Below are 23718 nucleotides of genomic sequence, written 5' to 3'. Positions count from 1 at the left end.
TTTGCCAGCTTAATTTTTCCAATTAGAATTTATCTAATAAAACCATTGGTTTTTAAGACACTAGCTATATTTCAACATATCACAGGAATTTTCAATGAATATCTCTTTTGAATGGTTTCCTACAGTCACATCTTGGTCCAGAAAAGCAATGCTTCTTTCAGCAAGGATTATTGTAGATACCTCATGCATCTATGTGTTCTCATAAAACACAGGAATACATGTGGCTCATCCATGGATATAAAATTCATTCCTAGGAGCTACAGTTTCCATAGTTCCACACAGACTTCTCATTATCTCAGTCTTTAGAGAAGTATAGCACTTCTTTTTAGAGAAGTTTAGCACCAAAACAGATGACCACAATATAAGGATGTTTTCACATACTGTCAAGATCTACTGTGCAAATGTAATGGAACATTCTCAACTGCTGGAAAATTTCTTCATAGAGAAACAAAGAGACTATCTCTGCATGACATGGTAAAGTTGACCTAATTAGTGGAAATTAAGATGGACAATAACATTCATGTGTCCAGTTATTAAGCTTTGTGCCTAACAAGGATAATGCCGAGATTTAACTTCATGGAAAAAACAATGACAGAGCTTTCCCACAGACAGAAGACAAACTTTTCAGTCTTTCAGTCATTCAACTAGCATACCCCTAAGACCACTTCTTTCCTTAGTAAAAGCATGTCTCTATATCTCCGCAATCTCATCTCAGGAAATTGAGACCTTTCACACATTTTTTTCAAACAATGGTGGATAAGACAAGAAAACATTACACCTAAAGGACGAGAGACCAACTGAAGACATACTGTATCTTGGGCAGAAATTTAACTTTTTTGAATCTCCTTCATTGTTCTATCAGGAAAATAATTCTTCCATTTATGTCTGTAGACAGTCTGTGAGTCTCACATCACAATTTTTAGCAAGAGAGAGTAAGGTCATTATAGATAAGTTAAATAGAATATTTGGAACAAATTCAAATGAAGTAACCTCTTTGTAAACTTATTTCTTAGAAAATCCCTAGAGGAGAAAGACTTGGCTCTTGCTAAGGAAAAGTAGCTAAATACCAAATAATATGAAAAGCCTGTAATATAAAAAGAAAATTCTAAACTAAATTGAATAATAAATCATGAGTTTCGTGTTACAAAATGTTTAGGTAAGGCAAGTAATATTTCAGCCAGAATGAAAGGAAAACCAGTCCAAGGTTCTCTTCTCTAAAAATATTCCTGGTAAGGAGGGCCTTACCTTTCCTGTTAGAAAGTCTGTGCCCAAGAAGCCCTGAGGCTCAGAGGCAGAGATCCTAAGAATTGAAGTTGATATTCTGATTCTTGGAAAAATAGGTAATCATAGTGATGCAGTTTTAGGTTAGAGTACACACTTATTATCAAGAACTGTATTTATGTCAGATATAAGCATAATGATCTGTAGTCCACTGATATGGTTTGGCTGTGTCCCCACCCAAATTTCAACCAGAATTGTAACTTCCTCATTTTTCTCTTGCCACCACCGTGTAAGAAGTGCAGTTCACCTCCCACCATTACTCTGAGGCCTCCCCAGCCATGTGGAACTGAAAGTCCAATTAAACCTCTTTTTCTACCCAGTCTTAGGTATGTCTTTATCAGCAGTGTGAAAACGGACTAATACATCCATTAACTCATTTTTTAAATTTTATTCAATATCAATTCAATAACTTTCTACAATAAAGAAATTTTGATTTTTCCAACAAGGGAGCAGTGTTTAAGGGCTTCCATTTTTTTTTTTTTTTTTTTTTGAGACGGAGTCTCGCTCTGTCACCCAGGCTTGAGTGCAGTGGCACAATCTTGGCTCACTGCAAGCTCTGCCTCCTGGGTTCACACCATTCTGCTGCCTCAGCCTCTCCGAGTAGCTGGGACTACAGGCGCCCACCACCATGCCCGGCTAATTTTTTGTGTTTTTTTTTAGTAGAGACGGGGTTTCACCGTTGTCTCGATCTCCTGAACTCATGATCCGCCCGCCTCGACCTCCCAAAGTGCTGGGATTACGAGCGTGAGCCACCGCACCTGGCCTTAAGGGCTTCCATTGTTATTTTTGTGACTTGGCTTACCATTGGCTCCAGTGAACAGCTTCTTCTCGTTATACATTTAGTTAAATATTGGATCTTTATGTCATAAGAGCCTTAGATAAAGAGTCCCATAAATACCTATCTGAATGAGCTAAGGTCTCTATCATGTAACGGGCTCCATTAAAAGTTGGTCATTTTCAATGTACCTAATAAATGGATTAAATTCATCTACCCTAAATGTAATATGTATGACTGCTAAAATTTGAAGAATATGTCTTAAAGCACTGTGCTGTTTTACTGGTAAGTGCTAAAAGATGCACAAACATATCTTTAATTCTGAAGAACTATCAGATATAATCAAAGGTACTGTGGTTTAAATTATGACTCCAAGATGAAAAACTAATATAAAAATAGGACCTAATTCTCTATATTCCTTCTGGCTGAATTCAAATAACTACTAATACCAACACCCAGTGTGCAAGTGGATCCTTCCTCAGCCAAGCTTTCATATGAGCTAGTAGCCCCAAAATCACCTTGATTACAGCTTTGTGAGTGACTTTGAAGCATGGGAAGCTGCTAAACCATCTTTAGTTTCCTGACCTACAGAAATTGAGAATGAGTACATATTGTTTGAATCACTAAGTTTTGAAATAATTTGCTATGAATAAATAAATAACTCATAAATATATCTACAATATGCTTCAAATATTAGGAAACATGCCAATAAATACTTAGTCAACCTATGGATCCAGGAAAAAGGTATAATGGAAATAGACCAATATTTAGAATTCAGCGATAACAAAAACATATCAAAAGGTGTGAAGTGTGACCAAAACAGTACTTAAAGAATCATGTATAGTGATAAAGGCTTACATTTAAAATAAATGTTTAAAAGCAGTCATCTGCTTAAGAAGCTATAATAAGAAGAGTAAATAAAAGCCAAAGTAGGTAAACAAAAGGACATAAATTTCAGATCAAAAACCAATAAAATGGAAAACATAAAATAGAGAAAATTAAAATGGCCCCAAATTGATACTTTTGTAATGAAACTGATAAACTGTTAGAAAGAATGTTCAAGAGAAAACAAAGATAAATTCAAATTACCAATATCAGAAAATATACAAAAAAATCATCCCACAGAGCCTTTAGACTTTAAAAGGTTAGAAAAGTATGGTTATGAAATACATTATTTCAATTAAGTTGACAGCTTAGATGCATTAGGCAAAATGTAGGGAAAGGACAACCTTCCTGAAATGACAAAAAGAAAAACTAAAACACTCCTATACCTTTCGAATTAATGAGCTACACTTTCTTATAGGTAACATGATAGTGTTTCAGAAAACCCTAAAGAATCTACAGACATAACTATGGTTAGAATAAGAAACTTAGCAAGTTTATAGGACTCAACTGTCAAATAAAAAAATTCAATTTTTGTATATGTACCAGCAACAATGACAATTGGAATTTTTAACAATTGAAAACCTGTGATGAAATCCAAAAATACAAACAGAAATAGATGTGGAAGGTCCCTACACTAACAAAAACTACAAAACTCTTCAAAAATAAACATTTAAAATTCCTAACAGGCATATTGTATTCAGGAATTAGAAAACTCAATATTGTGAAGATATTGTTAGTACAAGACGATTTGTGGATCCAACTTAAAATGAATAAAACTCCAATATGCTCTTTTTGAGATGTGGACAATCATTCTGCATGCTGCTCTGTAAAGTGGCTTTGCCAATTCCCCATGAAGGATTATCTTCTATTTCTGTAAAACCTCAAATCTGGGGTGCTATGTGATGACTATTGATGAATAGAATGTGATGCAAGTGACATTTTGCCAGTTCTTTTATCTGGCCGGACTCATCTACTTTCTACCGCTGGGATCTCTGACCACCATGAAAAAAGCTTTACTATTCTCTGGAATGATCTTGTGGTCCTTCATCTAAAAGGATAGGAAGAGAGATCCAGTGCTTCACTTACTGTCATCCCTCCCAATAGGCTATAAATGTGAATTAAGTCATCCTACATCTCACATAAAACTCAGTTATCAGCTGAATAAAACAGTGACTTCAGTCCTTGCCACACAAAAGATAAGAAATACCCAGCTAACAACGGCCTGAATTCCTGACTCACAAAATTTTGGATAAAATAAAATGATGGTTGTTTGAAATCACAAAAAGTGTGGAGCCCTGCACCATACGTGAAGACAAGACCAGAATAAAAAGAGGCAACTCAAGGTGTGGTGCTTCCACAACAACAATTTAAAGTGTATGGAACTGGCTTTAGTACTCCAAATTGTAAGTAAAGGCTGAAAAGACAGACATAACTGTTCTGGTGGCTGTGAAAAAAGTGAGTCACTATGTAGTGCTGAAAAAATTTAGTAATTCTGTCACTTATAGAAAGGTAGAGAATAAAAAATGTGTTTAAGCGAATAGGTGGATTTGGCTAAAATTTCCAAATAGAATATTGTAAGTTATAGCTGTTTCTTATAGCATTGTATCTTACACTATGTCATATACTTTTTAATAAAATATAGTAAAGATTAACGGTTACATTGTCAGAATTCACAAGAAACATAAAAGAGCCAGAACTTGCTGATTTCAAAGATAAAAATTGTTTCCCTTTCCAGTCTCTTCAAAGAGCTAAGTACTCTAAAAGTAAGAAAGGCCATTCAAATAAAAGTCATTTCAAAGTTGTGGAGTTTAAGACACTATGAAAAATTTATGGTGTGTCTCATAAGTACTTTAAGCTAGATGAACATAATTATAATATTCTTAAGAATATTATCTGACTGCACATAGAGTTTCAGCTCAAGTCTGAGAAGGGCTAGTTTCAAAGATATTTGTGAATATGGTGCTTCTATATTGCACAAAGTCTTTAAATAAATTACACTGAAAAACCACCATAGCCTTCACTTTTGAATAGAAGCATATATTTTAATGACCTATTCCTCCCTTTTTGCATTCTCTGCTGGGCATATGGGAGAAATACCGTGTCTCAATAGATGTGTAATAGAGAAAAACCATAATTTAAAACATGCACAATAGGACCTGAACCCAAGCAGCCTCATCCACTCTCAGCCTGGATATAGAGGTTGAGATCTTGAAATTCAAACGACGCCATAATGGGATGATTTCTCAGTTGAGCTGGGAGCATCTAAATCTTGTCTTCCACTGTGGGATCCTTGAATTACCCTTAGAAGTCTGAAAATTTCACTGGGAAGAGCTTGTCTACATACATCCTTATCTACATGAGGAGGGACACTCTTATTCTAACTATAGTTAGCTTTTTACACAACAGGTTTTTTACAGCATTTCTCATCTCTGAATTTCTCAACGTGTATAAAAAAGGATTCAGCATGGGTGTGATAACTGTATAAAACACAGTAATGAATTTATCAGTAGGAAAGTTTGAGACAGGTCTAACATACATGAAAATACAGGGAACAAAAAAGAGGACAACCACAGTGATGTGCGAGCTGCAGGTAGACAGTGCTTTACGCCTCCCTTACGGTCTATAAGTTTTAAGGGAGTTTAGGGTGACTCCATAGGAGATTAGTAGAAGGGTGAAGATGACCATACACATTGCTCCACCACTGAAAACTACAGCGAGGCCTATAAAGTAGGTGTCAGTGCATGCCAGTTCCAATAATGGGTACATGTCACAGAAAAAGTGGTCAATGACATTGGGGCCACAGAAAGGGAGACTGTACACAACAACAATTTGAAACACAGAATGAAGAAAACCTCCAGTCATGGCCACCACCAACAGAAGGATGCAAACCTGTCGATTCATGATGGTTAAATAGTGCAGTGGCTTACAGATGGCCATGTAGCAATCATAGGCCATCCCTACCAGAAGGAAGATCTCAGTTCCACCAAACAAGTGGTCTATAAATAGCTGGCCCATGCAAGCTGGAAAGGAAATAGTCTTTTTGTCACAGAGTAAGTCTACAATCAATATGGGAGAAATGGTGGATAATACAGCATCTATTAATGACAGGCAGGCAAGGAAGAAGTACATTGGAGAGCCCAAGGAAGGGCTGACAATAATAGTCACCGCAACGAGTAGGTTCCCCACCACTGTCACCGTGTATGTGAGTAAAAACATGACAAATAATGCGTTTTGCACATCAGGATCCTGTGAAAATCCCAGGAGGACAAATTCTGTAATACTGTTATTCTGTCTCATTTAATCTTCTATCAGGCTTGTATCAGACGTGAGAGCTCAGGAGAACAGGACCTGTAACGAAATTGTGAACAGGAATATGATTACATCCATTGCACATCTGCATTGTTGTATCCTGAATAGTGATTCACACACAATAAATATTTAGTAAGTCTCTACTGAGTTTCTCACCCAAAAAGCCCATCTTCCCTTGACAATTCAATTTCTCCTCAAAGATTTTAGTTTCAGCCACAGGTAAAGGCTTCTAAATTTCAGTGAATACTCCCTACAGAAGAAGTGTTAAAGTCCCAACAACCATCCATACATTTTATAACTTCTTATATAAAACATTTTTCTTGGCACAGAAGTCAGCTATGATGAATATGCAACAGGTTCTTGGCCTAAGGAAACTTATCTTCTGGTGGTGGCAATAAACTCTAAATAAAAAATTTGACATAGGTTTAGTCCTTTGTGTTTGTATTTGTGGTATCTTTATGATGTGATCTGTGTAGCACCAAGAATAACTTCTTCTGAAATATCTCACTCAGTACACTGGCCTTCTACTGTTAGGCTTCATTCCCTCATGCCTTGAAGGATGTTCAGTCTTCATTCGTCTTTCATTAGACAGGACTCTGAACTGTATAAATTGCTGTGATATTATTAATTACATTGTTCCCTATAGCAATTACTTGGTCTAGCTGGGATTCTCTCCATTTTATCCTTGCCTATATCCCAATTTTTACAACACTTACATACAATATTCTAATTTTCAGCAATTAATTTGAACTCAAGTGAACTAACTCATGACTATCACCAAAAACCAAATATGCCATTAGTATTTTTTTCTGAATTCTTGGGCTGGGCAAGGTAGTGAGAGAGGAGAAAATAGACACTGTAGAAAGAGGTACAGAACAGTGGGACATGGTTTTATTCATAACACTATTTGGATACTGAGAGTACTCAAAAATAGAATCTTAGTTAGCAGATTCCAAAATCAAGCATATTCTAGGACAAATTGCAAGTTCAGAGTAAGAGGGCATGGATTTGTGTCATTTTCTGAATACATTTACAAGTCTGTCTCAGTTTGCTCACTGGAAAACAATGAGTTTAAATTTGAGAAATTCAGAATCCTTTCTAGTAAACTACCTACAGAAATATTAGTGTACCTCCCCTTTATGGTATTCTGCTGACAATTTTTTTAATTTTTTAAAAAATTATAATTAAATAAAAATTTCAAAGCTCATGACTCTTACATGAAAAGTGGTAGTCGGTGGGACATGGGGTTTCATGACTATAGTGAGTAAGTAGTGACTGTAAGTTTCTCACCAAGTATGTACCTATCTAGGTAAGATCCAAGACATCCTTAGAGAGAAAGTGTAGCATGTGGAGAATAATGTGGACACTGGCGCCACACTGTTTCAGCTACAACTTCAGCTTCACTATTTTTATGAGATTTTTGGCCATTTACAATTCTTGGCCATTTACTAAAGCTCTCTGTCTCTTACTTTCATCAATTTAAAAATGGGGATCCCTGTCCTTACCTCGTAGAGTTGTTGTTTTATTAAAAGGAAGTAAAGTTCCTAGAATAATGGCTGGCACCTGGGAAGGGCTCAATAAATGATACCTATTATTAGTGATCCTGAATGCTTCACTATGAACATAGGATCAGAACAAATCATGCAGATCTTTGTCAACTTGAAAAGATTTATAGACATAGTCCAGAAAAAAAGGATAAGATATATATAATTCAGGAAAAGCTTTGAGGGGCACACAATAAAATTATATGCCTTAGAAAATGATGATTTAATTATATGAGTAGTAATTTTACCTGTGATGGAATTTATCTTGATGAGAAGCAACCAGATGGATAGTGAAAAAGTTGGAAGCACCATCAGAGAGAGCTCAGAAAATGAAAAGAAGGCTAAACTCAGAAAATAGAGAAACTGTATTTAATAAATGAGTATTCACACACTATAAGAAGACTAATGAGATAACTAAGTGAGGCCAGTATTCTTTTAAAACCTGCTTCAGAGAGATCTCTTTTAGTGAGGAAATACTGAAAGTGTTACCTCCTGTGAGTTCCTGGGGTGACTCAGGAAGTTTTTTGGGATAGACAAACACAGACAGGATCCTAGTTAAAAAAAGAAAAAATTCAAAAAAAATTTATTCCTCAAAGTCTCTAGATCTGACAGTTATGGACAAACTTAAATTATAGAGAACAATGGGACGAGTAGAGATACAAACCCAAACTTTCTTATTACTCACTGCTGAGGAAAACTGCAGAATTACTAAGTCTCAAATGTAGACAGCATGATTCCATTTACAGAAATCCTGCGGTGGAAGAGGACGTGTGCAGGGAGAATTTGTCTCTTGAAGCCAGCTGTGAAGAATGTTCCACATAACTCACTCATATTACCACTTCCAGCTGATTCTAGATTTCTGGCATTGTTGAAGCTATAGATGCATAGAAACAAACCTGCTGAAAACACAAGTGAATATTGTAGTCCATAGCCAATTCTGGTATTTTCTCACACCTTACTTACTGCAAGGTTTAGTGACGTTTCCCCATTTCATCATCAGAACTAGATTTCAAATGGATAATTCTTTTGGCAATTTAAATGTTTACTTGTAATAGAGAGGGTATGTAAACTATCCTCTAGAATTTAAGTAATTAAAAATGGAATACTTTAGAAACTGAAAGATAGCATTACTAGGCTTTCAATGTAAACTGCTAAGTTAATATTTTTCTAGAAAAAAAGATTTAGCATAGTTTCCTAAGAACATGACATTTTCAAAAGATAGAATGCCATAAAAACAAAAAAACTCTAGAGTATTTATTTTACAGTCACAGTTTTATGAATCTATTTAAATGACAGTGGACTAGGTACGCTCCTGAGCATATATATTTATGAGTATGTTTGCTAGGATTATTTTTAGATTCATAAGAAAAATCCACATTATGCTTCTAGAACATAACAGGCATTGGTTCCTTCACACTCTAACACACTTGAAATGATCTGCAATTTTAAACTCTCTAATGAAATATACCTGAAAGCAATTGTACACATTTATTAATAAGTCATATAAAATATAACATCCCATAAATGAAGATTATAAGTCAATTGGTTTATTGTACATGTAATATGGAACATGTTTTTCTTCTTATTTGGCAAAGAGAAAAGGAAAATATAGGTTATATATTAAAACCAACTATAAATTTTATATTCCAAAAAATTTCCATGTTTGCTAGCTTAACTTTCCCAATTATAATTCCTTCAACAAAATCATATGATATTTAAGATATTAGCCACATTTCAACATATCACGTGAATTTTCAATGAATATCTCTTGTCAGTGGTTTCAGATACTCACATTGTGGTCCAGAAAAGCAATGCTTCTTTCACTAAATGTTAATGTAGCTACCTCAGGCATGTATATGTGATCCTAAAACACATGGATATGGATGGCTGATCCATGGATAGGAACAGTGCCTAGAATCTACAGTTTCCACACAGGCTTCTCATTATCTTAGTCATTAGTTACACACAGTTACACACAGGCTTCTTATTATCTTAGTCATTAGAGACGCTTGGCACCATCCAAAGCAGATGACCAAAATATGAAGATGCTGAAACAATGTAGAAAAGTAGTTAAATATTCTCACCTGCTGGAAAAATTCTTCATAGAAAAACAAAGACACTGTCTTTTCATAACTATGCAAAAATTGACCTAATTAGTGGAAATTAACCTGGACAAGCCCCTAATTTGTGATACAAGTAAAACAAAAATTTACCAACACTTAAATTTGTTATGTGAAACTTATCTCAATTATGGCAAAGCAACCATAAGTACTTTACTATGATTAAGGATTTATGATAACATTCATCTGCTTAGGTATTACACTTTGTACCTAACAAGGACAATGCTGAAATTTAACTTCATGGAAATAACCAATGAGAGCTTTCTTACAGGCAGAACACAAACTCTTCAGTCTTTCAGTCATTCAAATATCATTCAAATAGCATACCCCTAAGTCCACATCTTTTCTAATCAAAATGTCCCTATATCTCCCCCACCTCATCCTAGTAAATTTAGAACTTCCACAAATTTTTATAAGAAATGGAGGATATGAAAAGAAAACATCACACCTAGAGGACTTGATACCAACTGAATACTCTACCTTGGGCAGAAATTTAACTCTTCAGATATTTCTTGGGTTATTCCATCAGGAATATAATTATGTGTAGACACAATCTATGACTTTTACATCATCACTGTTTTAAATAAAAGAGACAGTAAGGTTATTATATATGAGTTATTTCAAATATTTAGAATAAATTCACATGAAGTAATCTCTCTGAAAACTTTTATTAAAAAGTTTTAATAAAACATTTTTTTTTCAGAAAATCCCTAGAGGAAAAAGCCTTGTGTCTCATCAAGGAAGATTAGCTAAATGCCAAGTAATGTGAAAAGCCTTTCATGTGCAAAGAAAAATTCTAAAGTAAATTGAATAATGAATTATCAGTGTCACATTATGAAATACTGAGGTAAGGCAAGTAATACTTCAGCCAGAATAAAGGGAGAAGCAGTCCCAAATTCTCTTCCATAAGCATTTTCACAGCAAGGAGGGCCTTAACCTTCCTGTTAGAAAGCCCAACCCTAGGAGCCCTGAGCCTCAGAGGCACAGAGACTAAGAACAAAAGTTGACATTCTGATTCTTTGAAAGGTAGGTAATCACAGTTCTGCAGTTTTAGGTTAAAGTACAGGCTTTTGTTCAAGGCCTGAATCAATGTCAGATATAATTATAATAATCTGTAGTCCATTAATTCAATCCTTTAATTTTATTCTAGTATCAATTCAGTAACTGTTTCTACAATAAATAATTTTTTTTTTTTTGACAATAAGGGAGCAGTGCTTAAGAGTTTCCACTGCTATTTTCATTGCTTGGCTTACCATTGGCTTCATTGAACACCTTCATCTCAGCATACGTTTAGTTAAATATCGAATCTTCTGGGTCATAAGAGCCTTAGAGAAAGAGTCCCATAAATACTTATCTGAACCAGCTAAGGTCTTTATCATGTAACGTGCTCCACTAAAAGTTTGTCATTTTCAACTTAATGTAATAAATGGATTAAATTCATTCACACCAAATGTAATATGTGTCACTTCAAAAATTAGAAGAGGATGTCCACAATCACAGTGCTCTCTTATTGGTAAGTGGTAAAAGATGCACAAGCATATCTTTAATTATGAATAACTATCAGATATGATCAAAGATACTATGGATTAAATTATGACTCCAAGATGGAGAAATAATATAAAAATAAGCCATAATTCTCTATGCCCCTTCTAGCTGAATTCAAATAACTACTAGTGCTTTCCAGTTTTCTAAATGACACAAAAATGTTTGTTAGATCAGATGATGCCTACAACAGCCCAGAATCTGAATTAATTAGCTCCAATAATAAAAAATACATCAAAAATATCAACTAACATAGAAATTGCCAAAAATATCCCATAGTCAATCATAATTCTCTGCAGTCCCTATTACCAAATTATAATGTTAAATATAGATACAATGTATATTTCTTTATAAAAGGAAAAATGCATATGTATTAGTCCATTCTCACATTGCTGTAAGGAAATACTCGAGACTGGGTAATTTATAAAGAAAAGAAGTTTAATTGAATCACAGTGCCGCATGGCTGGGGGTGCCTCAGGTAACTTAACATTCATGCCTCTTCACAGGGCAGGAAGGGAGAGAATGAGTGCCAGCAGAGGAAAGGCCAGACACTTATAAAACCATCAGAACTCATGAGAACTCACTCAAGATCATCAGAGCAGCATGGGGAAACTGCCCCCACAATTCAATTACTTCCGACCTGGTCCCTCCCAGGACACATGGGGATTATGAGGATTACAATTCAAAATGAGTTTTGGGCGGGGGATATAGCCAAACCAATCAGCATGTTACGTAGTCCTAGCTATTTTTAAGACTGAGGTGGGAAAATCCCTGGAGCCCAAGAGTTTGAGTCCAGCTTGGTCAAAATAGCAAGACCTGTCTCAAAAAAGAGAAAGAAAGCTAGAGAGCAGAACCTCACATTTGGAGTCTCTTTTCTCTAAAACTATGAAATAATTCTGAAAGCCATAAATGATAGCCTAAAAAGCTGGGGGAAAATTTCTGTAGATGCTTTACCCTAAGTGACAACATGTAAAAATTGAAGGTCTACCAAAGAAAAAAGTCCTTTGTAAGCAACAAGGCTTTCATTTGAGACCACGAGGGGATTTACTCTTGGAGTAGGAATGCACAGACATAGGTTCAGTCCTGAAAGGAACTGAAGTCCAGCTTGGGTCATCTAATTTCTTGATTGAATTAAGACTACCTGAGATTATTTTACTTCTCCAATTCCAACCCTCAAGTAGAAACATAGGAAATTCCCTGTTAAAAAAAAATCCAAAAAAATTCTTGAATTGCCTCTTTTACATTCCACATGCAAAATTGGAAATCAAAAAAAGTAACAAAGTATAGAACACATGACCTGATTGAGGGGAAGTGCAATGAAAACAAACATAGACGATCCAAATAATGAAAAATAAGCATTTTTAGATAACCTTAGTATGTACAAATATTAAAACACAAGAGATAATAAAATGAACCAAATAAATTGAAAACTAAAATATACAATGACGAATCAAAAACTCAATGATTGAATTTAACAGCAAATTAGAGACAAAAAATTAGAGAATTAGTAAATTGCAAGAAATACTAGGAGAAAATATGCAGACCAAATTAGAGAACAAAAAAAGCAAATGAAAAAAATAGAATAAAAGAGATATAAAGGACTCAGTGTAAAACTCTGCCATACTTTCAATTACAATTTTAGAAAAAGAAGAGAAAAAGAATCAGGTAGGCAAAATATTTGAAGAACTATAGCTGAAAATTCTCTAAAACTACTGAAAATATTGTTATGAATTTATAAGGTATTAAAAGTTTCATGAAAATGAATTTTAAAAAATAATTTGTTTAAAAAGGATAAACAGAAAAGGGACAGCAGAATAAAAGCAAAATACAGACAAAAATTTTAAGAACATACTGAATTCAAGAAAATAATAATAAGACCAGGTGCAGTACCTCATGCCTGTAATCCTAGTATATTGGGAGGCCAAGGCAGGTGGGTCATTTGAGGTCAGGAGTTTGAGACCAGCGTGGTCAACATGGAGAAATACTGTCTCTAATAAAAATACAAAATTAGATGAGTGTGGTGGCTGGTGCCTGTAATCCCAGCTACTTGGGAGGTTGATGCACAAGAATTGCTTGAACCTGGAGGCAGAGGTTGCAGTGAGCCAAGATGGCACCACTGCATTCCAGCCTGGAGGACAGATTCCAGACTCTCTCTCAAAGAAAAAGAAAAAAAAAGAAAGAAAATAAAATAATATGACTAACAGACAATTTCTTAAAAGAAGCAATGAAAACCCCGCATGCTCTCACTCATAGGTGGCAATTGAACAATGAGAACACATGGACACAGGATGGGGAACATCACACACTGGGGCCTGCCAGAGTGTGGGGGGAGCATGGAGGGATAGCATTAGGAGATATACCTAATGTAAATGACGAGTTAACGAGTGCAGCAAACCAACATGGCACATGTACACATATGTAACAAACTTGCACGTTGTGCACATGTACCCTAGAACTTAAAGTAAAATAATAAAAATAAAAGAAAACTAGAAGACTAAGGAAATACACCTTCTCAGTGCTAACTGAATATTAATGTCAACATAGAATCCATACAAAATCTCACAGAAGTCAATGTAAAATGCAGGGTTTTCTGATTTAAAAACATACGTAGAGATTCTAGAACCAGCCACAAACTATAGAATAAGAGCTCTAAAAAAACTGATCTCAGGATCTCAGAGAAGAAGAAAAAAGCTTTGAAATAGAAAAAAAGAAAACGCAAGAAAAAAGGCAAACTAATTGAAACAAGAAACATAGGAATAAATAAAATGAATGTTAATCATATGTAACATTAATAAATACAAAACCAAGGGAATTAATTATATGTTGGATTTAAATCCAAATGCAATATATAATTGGTATTGAATAAAACACAATAATACTATATTATGAAATATTATTGCATTATATATACAAACACAAAGGGCAAAAGATACACATTTTTATTTATGTTAGATTTAAATCTAGTATATAACTAATTTTTTTAATGAGCAAATTTCTCCTATTTAAGAAATAGAGCACAATGTTAAGACTCTTATAAGAGAAACATCTTAAATAACATGATTAAAAGATAAAAATAAAATAATAGAATAAACTCATAAACTCTGACGAAAAGAACACTGTTTCTATGCTAATAGCAGACAACACTGGACTCCAAAGAAAGAAATATTGCCAGAAATAGATTTTTGTAATGGCAAAAGATTAGTAACATGAAGACAAAATTTTAAATTTTTGTGTACCTAAAAGCACCACTTTTTACGTTATTTTATTTTATTTTTTTACAGGAAAAAAGGTATGATTTTTATTGATATTAATACTTTTAAATGCATGGAAGCTTCACAGAGATGATGTGAAAACTCAAAGATGTGCTCAGAACTTGAATTTTTTTTTTTTTTTTTTGAGATAGAGTTTCACTCTGTCGCTCAGGCTGGAGTGCAGTGGCATAATCTCAGCTCACTGCAGCCTCTGACGCCCAGGTTCAAGTGATTCTCCTGTCTCCATCTCCTGAGTAGATGGGACTACAGGCATGTGCCACCATGCCCCACTAATTTTTGTAATCCACCCGCCTCAGCCTCCCAAAGTGCTGGGATTACAGGTGTTAGCCACTGCACCTGGCCAGAACGGAGTTTGTATACCCTTCTTAACAAAAGAAGATGGGTTTGGGCTTCAAGGGACAAATATTGTGGGAATTGACCAGGAAATATATGAAGGAAACTAATGGAAGATAAAGGTTATTTTAGTAGGGCTTGTTTAAGTTATTTTTTAATAATAGATTGGACTAAAAGAAGAAATAGGTAAATCGGCAATAATACAGGAAGGTTTTAGCAAAATTCTCTGTAAGTGCAAGAACATACAAACACAAAAATTTATAAAGATATTTAAGGTTTAAACAAAATCATTAATAAATTTGACCCATTGACATAAGAGTCCATCACATCCAACAGCTGCAAAATACACACTATTTTGAAGTGCATATGAAACATTTTCCAAAACCAATCATATGCTGGTTCATAAAGTAATTATCAATGGATTTCAAAAGATTATGATAATAAAATATGTAACTGAACATCAAGAAATTCAGCTAGAAAATAAAAACCTAAATTAGCCAGACATTTTCTGTATATCTCAAAATTAAACAATCCAGTTCCAAATTATCCATTAGTAAAAATAAATCACATAAATTAGAAAATACTTCAAACCTAATGATAATTAAAACACAACATAGCAAAGCTTGTAAGACTCAGCTAAAATATTACTTGTATTTGCTAGAAAATAATAAAGACTGAAAATCAGAGCATTAAATATCTATTTAAGATATCATTTCGCTTAGCATAATGTCCTCTAGTTATGTTTGTGTCAATATGACATAAAAACCTCACAGTGTACCCCACAAATACATACAATTACTGTTTGTCAATTAAAAACAAAATAAAACAAAGAGGTTATCAAGACCTCTAGGTTAATTCATGTTGTCAAAAATGACAGAATGTTCTTTTGAGGGGTTGAATAATATTCTATTATGAAATATTATTGCATTATATATACAAACACAAAAGGCAAATAATACAAATTTTTATTTATGTTGGATGTAGAAGTACTGGTGATGTAAGGTACAGCATAAGGTCTGTAGTTAATAATATCATATTTTATGTATGTATATGTGTGTGTGTGTAGATTAGATAAATGATGGGTATGTAGGTAGATGAAAGATAGATAATTTATATTAATTTATATATATATATATATGATGAAATACTACTCAGCCATAAAAAGGAATGAATTAGCAGCATTTGAGTTGGCCTGGATGCGACTGGAGACTATTATTCTAAGTGAAGTAACTCAGGAATGGAAAACCAAACATTCTACGTTCTCACTGATATGTGAGAACTAAGCTATCAGGATGCAAAGGCATGAGAATAATACAATGGACTTTGAGGACTTGGGGCGAAGAGTGGGAGGAAGGCAAGGGATAAAATATAACCAATATGGTTGTGTGGATAGTGTACAAAAATCTCACAAAGAAACTACTCACGTACCACCTACAACCCAATAACTTATGAAAAAATAAAAAATAAAATCATCCAGAAATTTCTACATATTTGAAAATTAAATAAATCACTTTTTAACAAGCTTTTGGTAAAATAAATTACAATGGAAATTAGAAATTTTTTTGAACTTAATGTTTATAAAAATACAACCTACCAAAGCTCCTAAAAGTCAGCCAAAATCTTAGTTGTATTAATTAGAAAATAATAAAGACTGTAAAACTAACACACTAAATGTTCATTCAGGAACTCATTTCACGTAGCAAAATGCGCTCCAGGTTCATCAATATTACTGCAAGTGATCTCAAAACATCACATGGTAACCAATGCATACATAATATTATTATTCATTAATTAAAAGTGAAAGAAAATAATGAAGTTATTAAAGTCCTCCAGGTCCATAGACATTGCCAAAAATGGCAGGATCTTCCTCTTTTTTAAGGTTGAATAATGTTGAGTTATATATATATTTATTGCATAATATTGTATTACATATATGACACAAATTTTGAGCTATGCAGAATGAATACATTCTAGTAATCTAAGGTACAGAATGGACTATAATTAATAATATCATATTAGGCATATAGATACATATATATCATTCCACATTGGATATGTATTGTCTTTACCAATTCATCTTTGATGAGCTTTTGTTTTCATATTTTGACTACTATGAATAATACTCCACTACACATGGAAGTGCAGGCATTCAAGATATTAATTTCATTTCCTTTATATATATTACAAGAAGTCATATTGCTAGATGATATTTATAACTCTATGAGCAACCTCCATAGAGTTTCCTATAATGGCCACAGCAATTTACATTTCCAACAATACTGCACAATAATTCTTTTTTCTACTGAGACATAAATGCCACATGATTCACTTATGTGTGCAATCCAAAAAAAGTCAAACTCGTGAAAGACAGAGACTAGAATGGTGGTTGCCAGGGACTGGGCCTGAAGAAAATGAGGTGCTGGCCAAAGGGTACAAAGTTTCAGTTATGCAGTATGAATAAATTCTGAAGAGCTCAGGTACAGCGTGTTGATCATAATTAGTAATACATATTGGATACATGAAATTTGCTAAGAGAATATACCTTAAATTCTCTTATCACAAATAAAGGTAACTATGTGAGGTAATGGATACCTTAACTAGCTACATAGTGGTAATCACTTCACAATGTATACATTATATCAAACATCATGTTGTACACTTTAAGTACATAAAATATTTGTGAAGTATACCTCAGTAACACTAAAATCAACAAAACAAACTATGCTTGAAAGAAAACAACAAAAGACGTTACCGATCTGCTTGGTACGGCAAAAGCAGGTGAAACTGGACAAATGCTGCACAGTACTCTCCCTGGAAGGTGGTACTGAAGCAATGAAGTGAAGGAGAAGCATCCCGGTGAGCAGCATTTTGAGGATTATGTTAGGTTTTCCATTTCATGTGGAAAGAGAAATGGCCTGAGTTATGGGTCCACAAAGATTCAGAAACGTGGCTAACGGATTTGATAAGATATTGAGGAAATTGAAATTTAAAAATGGAAAAAAGATTACAAAGCAGCTGGAGTGGTATGGATATCCCAGACTCAGCACAAATGCAACGGTTAGTTTCCACTTAAATGCCTGTCAAAGAAAATCTGCTGCAGAGGAGGCTTGCAGAAATCTGGTCAGCAACATGAACTATATTTTGGATGTCAGTCAGGCTTTTTTTTTTTTTTTTTCTAGTCACCTTTGTAGTCACTGTGGCAGAGATGAACACTTTACAAGGGCTCAAAGAATAAAATCTGCCTTTCACCATGGCTGCTCTAGCCACTGTCAGTGCTCAAGGTCCAAAATGCCATCAGCAATGTCCATCATTGACTCCCTAATGTGGCACAAATAGCTAGGGAAACCAGCCAACATCCTTCTGCCAGCTTACTTCATTGCAAATCTCAATGTGGTGGAGACAGCACCTGGGCATTATATTATATATTCTGGTTATATGATTGTCCCAGTACTTTAGTCTTATTTATTATTCATGGGAAAGGATCCATTGCCATGCTATCATAATCATTGTCATTTCTGACCAGGGGATATCTTTTCTAATGAATAAAGCACAGCAAATCACTCACCACCAGAGAATTCAGTGCTATCAGCAAATTTCCCATCACCTAGAAGCTGTTGTCTAGATGGAACATCGGAATGGCCTCCTCAAGGGTGAGTCATGGTGACACGTAAACATACCACCCTAAACACTTGGAATGCTTTCTTCTATATGTTTGACACACAGTATGTGCTCAGTAATTTTAGTCAACATGAACCCTGTGCCACATATATCAATGGCAGATTATCTTAACACTGATAAACCTTCCCTATGCAGCCTAATCAATGTCCTTCTCCATTTCAATATACACAAGATCCAATTCCACATGTTCCTATGATTATTGTCATTTTAATTATCTAGATTCGTAATTTTTTTTTTTTTTTTTTTTGAGACGGAGTCTCACTCTGTCGCCCAGGCTGGAGTGCAGTGGCACAATCTCGGCTCACTGCAAGCTCCGCCTCCCGGGTTCACGCCATTCTCCTGCCTCAGCCTCTCCGGGTAGCTGGGACTACAGGCGCCTGCCACCACGCCCGGCTAATTTTTTGTAGTTTTAGTAGAGACGGGGTTTCACCGTGGTCTCGATCTCCTGACCTTGTGATCCGCCCGCCTCGGCCTCCCAAAGTGCTAGGATTACAAGCGTGAGCCACCGCGCCCGGCCTAGATTCGTAATTTTTAACAAAATTAATTATTTTCTTCTACAAAAAGACCATATTTCCTGCTTGCGCTATAAGTTTACTGAACCTAAATATTAACCTGGATGCAAAGAGGGACTGCTCTGAGAAAGGGCATGAGACCTTTACTGAGGTGGCTTTCTGCAAGGTCTAAAGACACTGAAGGGGCAGTCATTTGAATGCTGTCTACTAACAGCACACCCAACAGCTGGAAAAATAAATCCTTCTTTCCTAAATGAAGGGCAGGGCAGTGCCTCTTCATATAGATCACAATATAGCCCTTAATGTCACTTGAATTTATATATTCTTATAGATTATCAGAACAGCTCTTTTAGGATTCTCTTACTTGAGGGGAACTAGAAGAGAAAGGTTCAATGACAAACTATGTCTCTTGCCACTGCCGCTGATCTCAGAGATGCAACTGCTATTTACCAACTTCTTCCTTATCAATTTTTTCCTGTTTCACATTCCGCTAGCATCTCTGCAGATCTCATAACTTATTGAATGGGATAGTCCAGACTTTCATCCTCAAAATGTCTCATCCTTGTTCATTATATCCATTCAGGAAAGGACTCCTGCACTTTCTCATTTATTGTCACTATTGGAAAAGGAAATGGTAAGATAAGTCAACTGGAAAAAAAAAAGTATTATTTTTTGCAAACACTGTGTTATAACATCTCCATTCCACACCACAATCAGCTCAATTACCTCTGCCACAGCTGTGAGAAGAGCGCTCTCTAAATCAATACATATAGCCACCCTTCTTGTGATAGGAGAGCCAGGTTTAATCCAATATTGTGAGTCATAGGACAAAATAAACAAAGAAAAGTATTCTTTAAAAACATAATTGGTCCATTTTATCAACTCACCTTGAATATTTTCACAATATTGAAAAGTGCAATTATGCTAACCAATCAATATTGTTATATTTCAAAAAAGTTTGAATTCAGTGTTCTGTCATTTGAATCAAAAACATGCTAACTGAAACAGCTGCATTTTAAATGCATTTATGGAATGGTTTTAATTTACAAGTACTTTTATTTACTTATCTTTATATTTCGAACAGCAACGTATTATTTTGTTATAAAATTGTAATCTGTCTTATTCAGAATGATTCATTAGTCTTTCAAAATTTTAATTACAAATCTTATATCTTTGGGCTTCCAGATCAACTTTTAGGATTAAAGGAATATCCAGAAAAGTTTGCTTTTGTGGACAGAAATGCAACATATGGTTTCCATTTTCCCCAAAGATATATTCTTAGAATAATGCCATAATTTGGTGAAATGGAACTTAGACATGAACATAACTGAAATAAGTTAATTCATTACTATGATAATATTGTAGTATTTTCTTCCTCAGAAGAAGCAATGTGGAAAAGTATGGAGACTACAGTAAATATTAGTATTCAAATGTGATTGATCAGTCTAGTCAGCAAACAGAGCATAGATTAATCATGCAAGATTCTGGGAACAGCATAATTCGTGACCATCAGAGACATTTCACAAACCTTAGCAATTATACCACCAGATCTGCAACATACAGTGGTAAGAAATAAATGACAAGGGCTCTGGAAGTCTCATAATAGGCAGTTACTCATGCAGTGCCGTTAGAACCAAGAACCTTAATGCATAGTCATTTTTAGGATTTTATATATATGCAGACTGAAGACGCTAGCAGAAACCTACTCCTGCCACCCTGTGATGATTATTGGGATTTGGGATTCAATAATTCCTGATAGAGTGTCCAGAGGAAGCCCATTGGAAAGGCAACTACTCAGAAGTTATTGGGATTTCTGAGAGACACAACCTAATGTCATCAACGGCATAGTGTAACAAAATATCTTAATAAAATGGAAATAGTATGTATAGAAACATATTTTAGGAGGCGGCTCTGGGAAGCATATCATATTCATAAGCATAACTTTCAGAACAAAAGGAACCTTTCACAGAGGTTTCCACTCCTGTTGCTCAGTGGTATGAACACAATAATACATTTCCAGTTTCAAAGATATTTGTGAGTATGGTGCTTATATATTCTACAAAGTCTTCAAGTAAATCACACTGAAGAAAGCACCATTGCCTTTCCTTGTGAACAGAAGTACCTATTTTAATTGCCTAGACCTCTCTTTCTCCATTGTGTGCTGGGCATGTGGAAGAAATTCCCTGTCTCAATAGATCTGTAAATTCAGAAAAACCATAATTTAAAAAGTGCACAATAGAAACTGTACCCATGGAACCCATCCACACTCAGTCTAGATATAGAATTTGAGATCTTGAACATTCAAACAGATGCCATGATGAGATGACATCTCTTTGAGAAGGGAGATTCTAAATCCTGCTTTCCCAACCTAGTATACCTGAATTGTCCTTAGATGTCTAACAGTATCACAGCAAATATGTTGTCTACATATACCTCTACTAAAAGAAGAGGAACACCCGTATCCATTTTGTTTTTCTTGAGACGGTGTCTCAGTCTGTCACCCAGGCTAGAGTGCCGTGGCACGATCTCGGCTCACTGCAACCTCCACCTCCTGGGTTCAACTGACTCTACTCCCTAGCCTCGTGAGTAGCTGGGACTACAGGCACGTGCCACCACGCCCAGCTAATTTTTGTATTTTTTAGTGGAGATGGTGTTTCACCATATTGGAGAGGGTGGTCTCAAACTCCTGCCCTCATGATCCACCTGCTTCGGCCTCCCAAAGTACTAGGATTGCAGGTGTGAGCCACCACACCCAGCCACAACACCCTTATTCTTACTATAGTTAAGTTTTTACACCAGAGTTTTTTCACAGCAATTCTCATCTCTAAATTTCTCAGTGTGTATATTAATGGATTCAACGTGGGTGTGATAATTGTATAAAACACAGTCATGAATTTATCAATTGGAAAATTTGAATCAGGTCTAACATAGATGAAAATACAGGGATCAAAAAAGGGGACACGACAGTAATGTTGGAGCTGCAGGTAGACAGGGCTTTATGCCTCCCTTCCTGACTATAAGTTTTAAGGGAGTTTAGGATGACTCCATAGGAGATTAGTAGAAGGATGAAGATGACCGTACAGACTGCTCCACCACTGGCAATCACAGTGAGGCCTATAAAGTAAGTGTCAGTGCATGCCAGTTCCAATAATGGGTACATGTTGCAAAGTGGTCAATGGCATTGGGGCCACAGAAAGGGAGACTGTACACAGCAACAATTTGAAAGCCAGAATGCAAAAACCTCCAGTCATGGCCACCATGAACAGGAGGATGCAAACCTGCCAATTCATGATGGTCAAACAGTACAGTGGCTTACAGATGTCCACACAGTGATCACAGGCCATACCCACCAAAAGAAAGACATCAATACCACCAAATAGGTGGTTTATAAATAGCTGGCCCATGCAAGCCGGGAAGGAAACAGTCTTTTTATCACAGAGTAAGTCTATCATCAACATAGGGGAAAAGGAATTGGAATATACAGCATCGATAAATGACAGGCAGGCAAGGAAGAAGGACATTGGGGAGCCCAAGGAGGGGGTGGCAATAATGGTCACCACAATGAGCAGGTTGCTCACCATAGTCACAATGTATGTGAGTAAAAACATTACAAATAATGCTTTTTGCACATCAGGATCCTGAGTGAGGCCCAGGAGGACAAATTCTGTAACATTGTTACTCGGTCTCATTTACTCTTCTTTAAGGCTTATATCAGAGTTGAGAGCTCAGGAGGGCAGGACCTGTAATGAAATAGTGAACAGGAGCATGAATACATACATGATGTCACAGAACACAACTTCATCATTGTATGCTCAATAGTTATTTACACACATGATCAACATTGTGTAAGTCTCTATTGAGTTCCTCATCTCCTCAAAGATTTAATTTTAGCCTGCAGGTGACAGCTTCAGACTCTAAGTTTTAGTGAATATTCTGTACGGAAGAAGAGTTAAAGGCCCAACAGCCATTCATATCTTTCATAACTCTTTATTTAAAATGTATTTCTTGGCATGACTGTTAGCTATGGTGAATAGGCAACAGATTTTTGGTCTCGAGAAACTTACTTTATCATGGTGGTAATAAACTCTAAATAAGTAAATTGGCATAGATTCAGTCCTTTGTATTTGTAGTTTTGTGGTATTTTTACTTTATGATTGGTGCAGCATCAAAAACAACATCCTCTAAAATATATCACTCAGGACTATGGAATTCCACTATTAGACATTGGGCCTTCATGCCTCGAAGGATGTTCAGTTTTTATGAATATCTCATTAAACGTCAAAAGAATAGACATTAACCTGTATAAATAGTAAAATATTACCCTGCAGCAATTACTTAGTCTAACCATCTGTTCACCTTATAAGGAGCTATAAGTCTCTAGATCATATCCTTGCCTGTTTCATAATTTTTTATCACACTTACAACAATATCCTGATTTTCAACAACTAATTTTGAACTTGAGTGAAT

The 23718-nt window shown here is 35.3% G+C and overlaps 2 pseudogenes; both read right to left on the bottom strand.

Moving 5' to 3' along the window:
• Positions 1-5293: 5293 nt before the first annotated feature.
• On the bottom strand, positions 5294-6238 carry LOC129489745 (olfactory receptor 4A8-like; annotated as a pseudogene).
• A 12380-nt stretch (positions 6239-18618) lies between these two features.
• On the bottom strand, positions 18619-22940 carry LOC129488444 (olfactory receptor 4A5-like; annotated as a pseudogene).
• Positions 22941-23718: the final 778 nt, after the last annotated feature.

Source organism: Symphalangus syndactylus, chromosome 1 (assembly GCF_028878055.3).
Source record: "Symphalangus syndactylus isolate Jambi chromosome 1, NHGRI_mSymSyn1-v2.1_pri, whole genome shotgun sequence".
Lineage (NCBI taxonomy): Eukaryota > Metazoa > Chordata > Mammalia > Primates > Hylobatidae > Symphalangus > Symphalangus syndactylus.
This window is presented reverse-complemented; position numbering and strand designations above follow the sequence as displayed.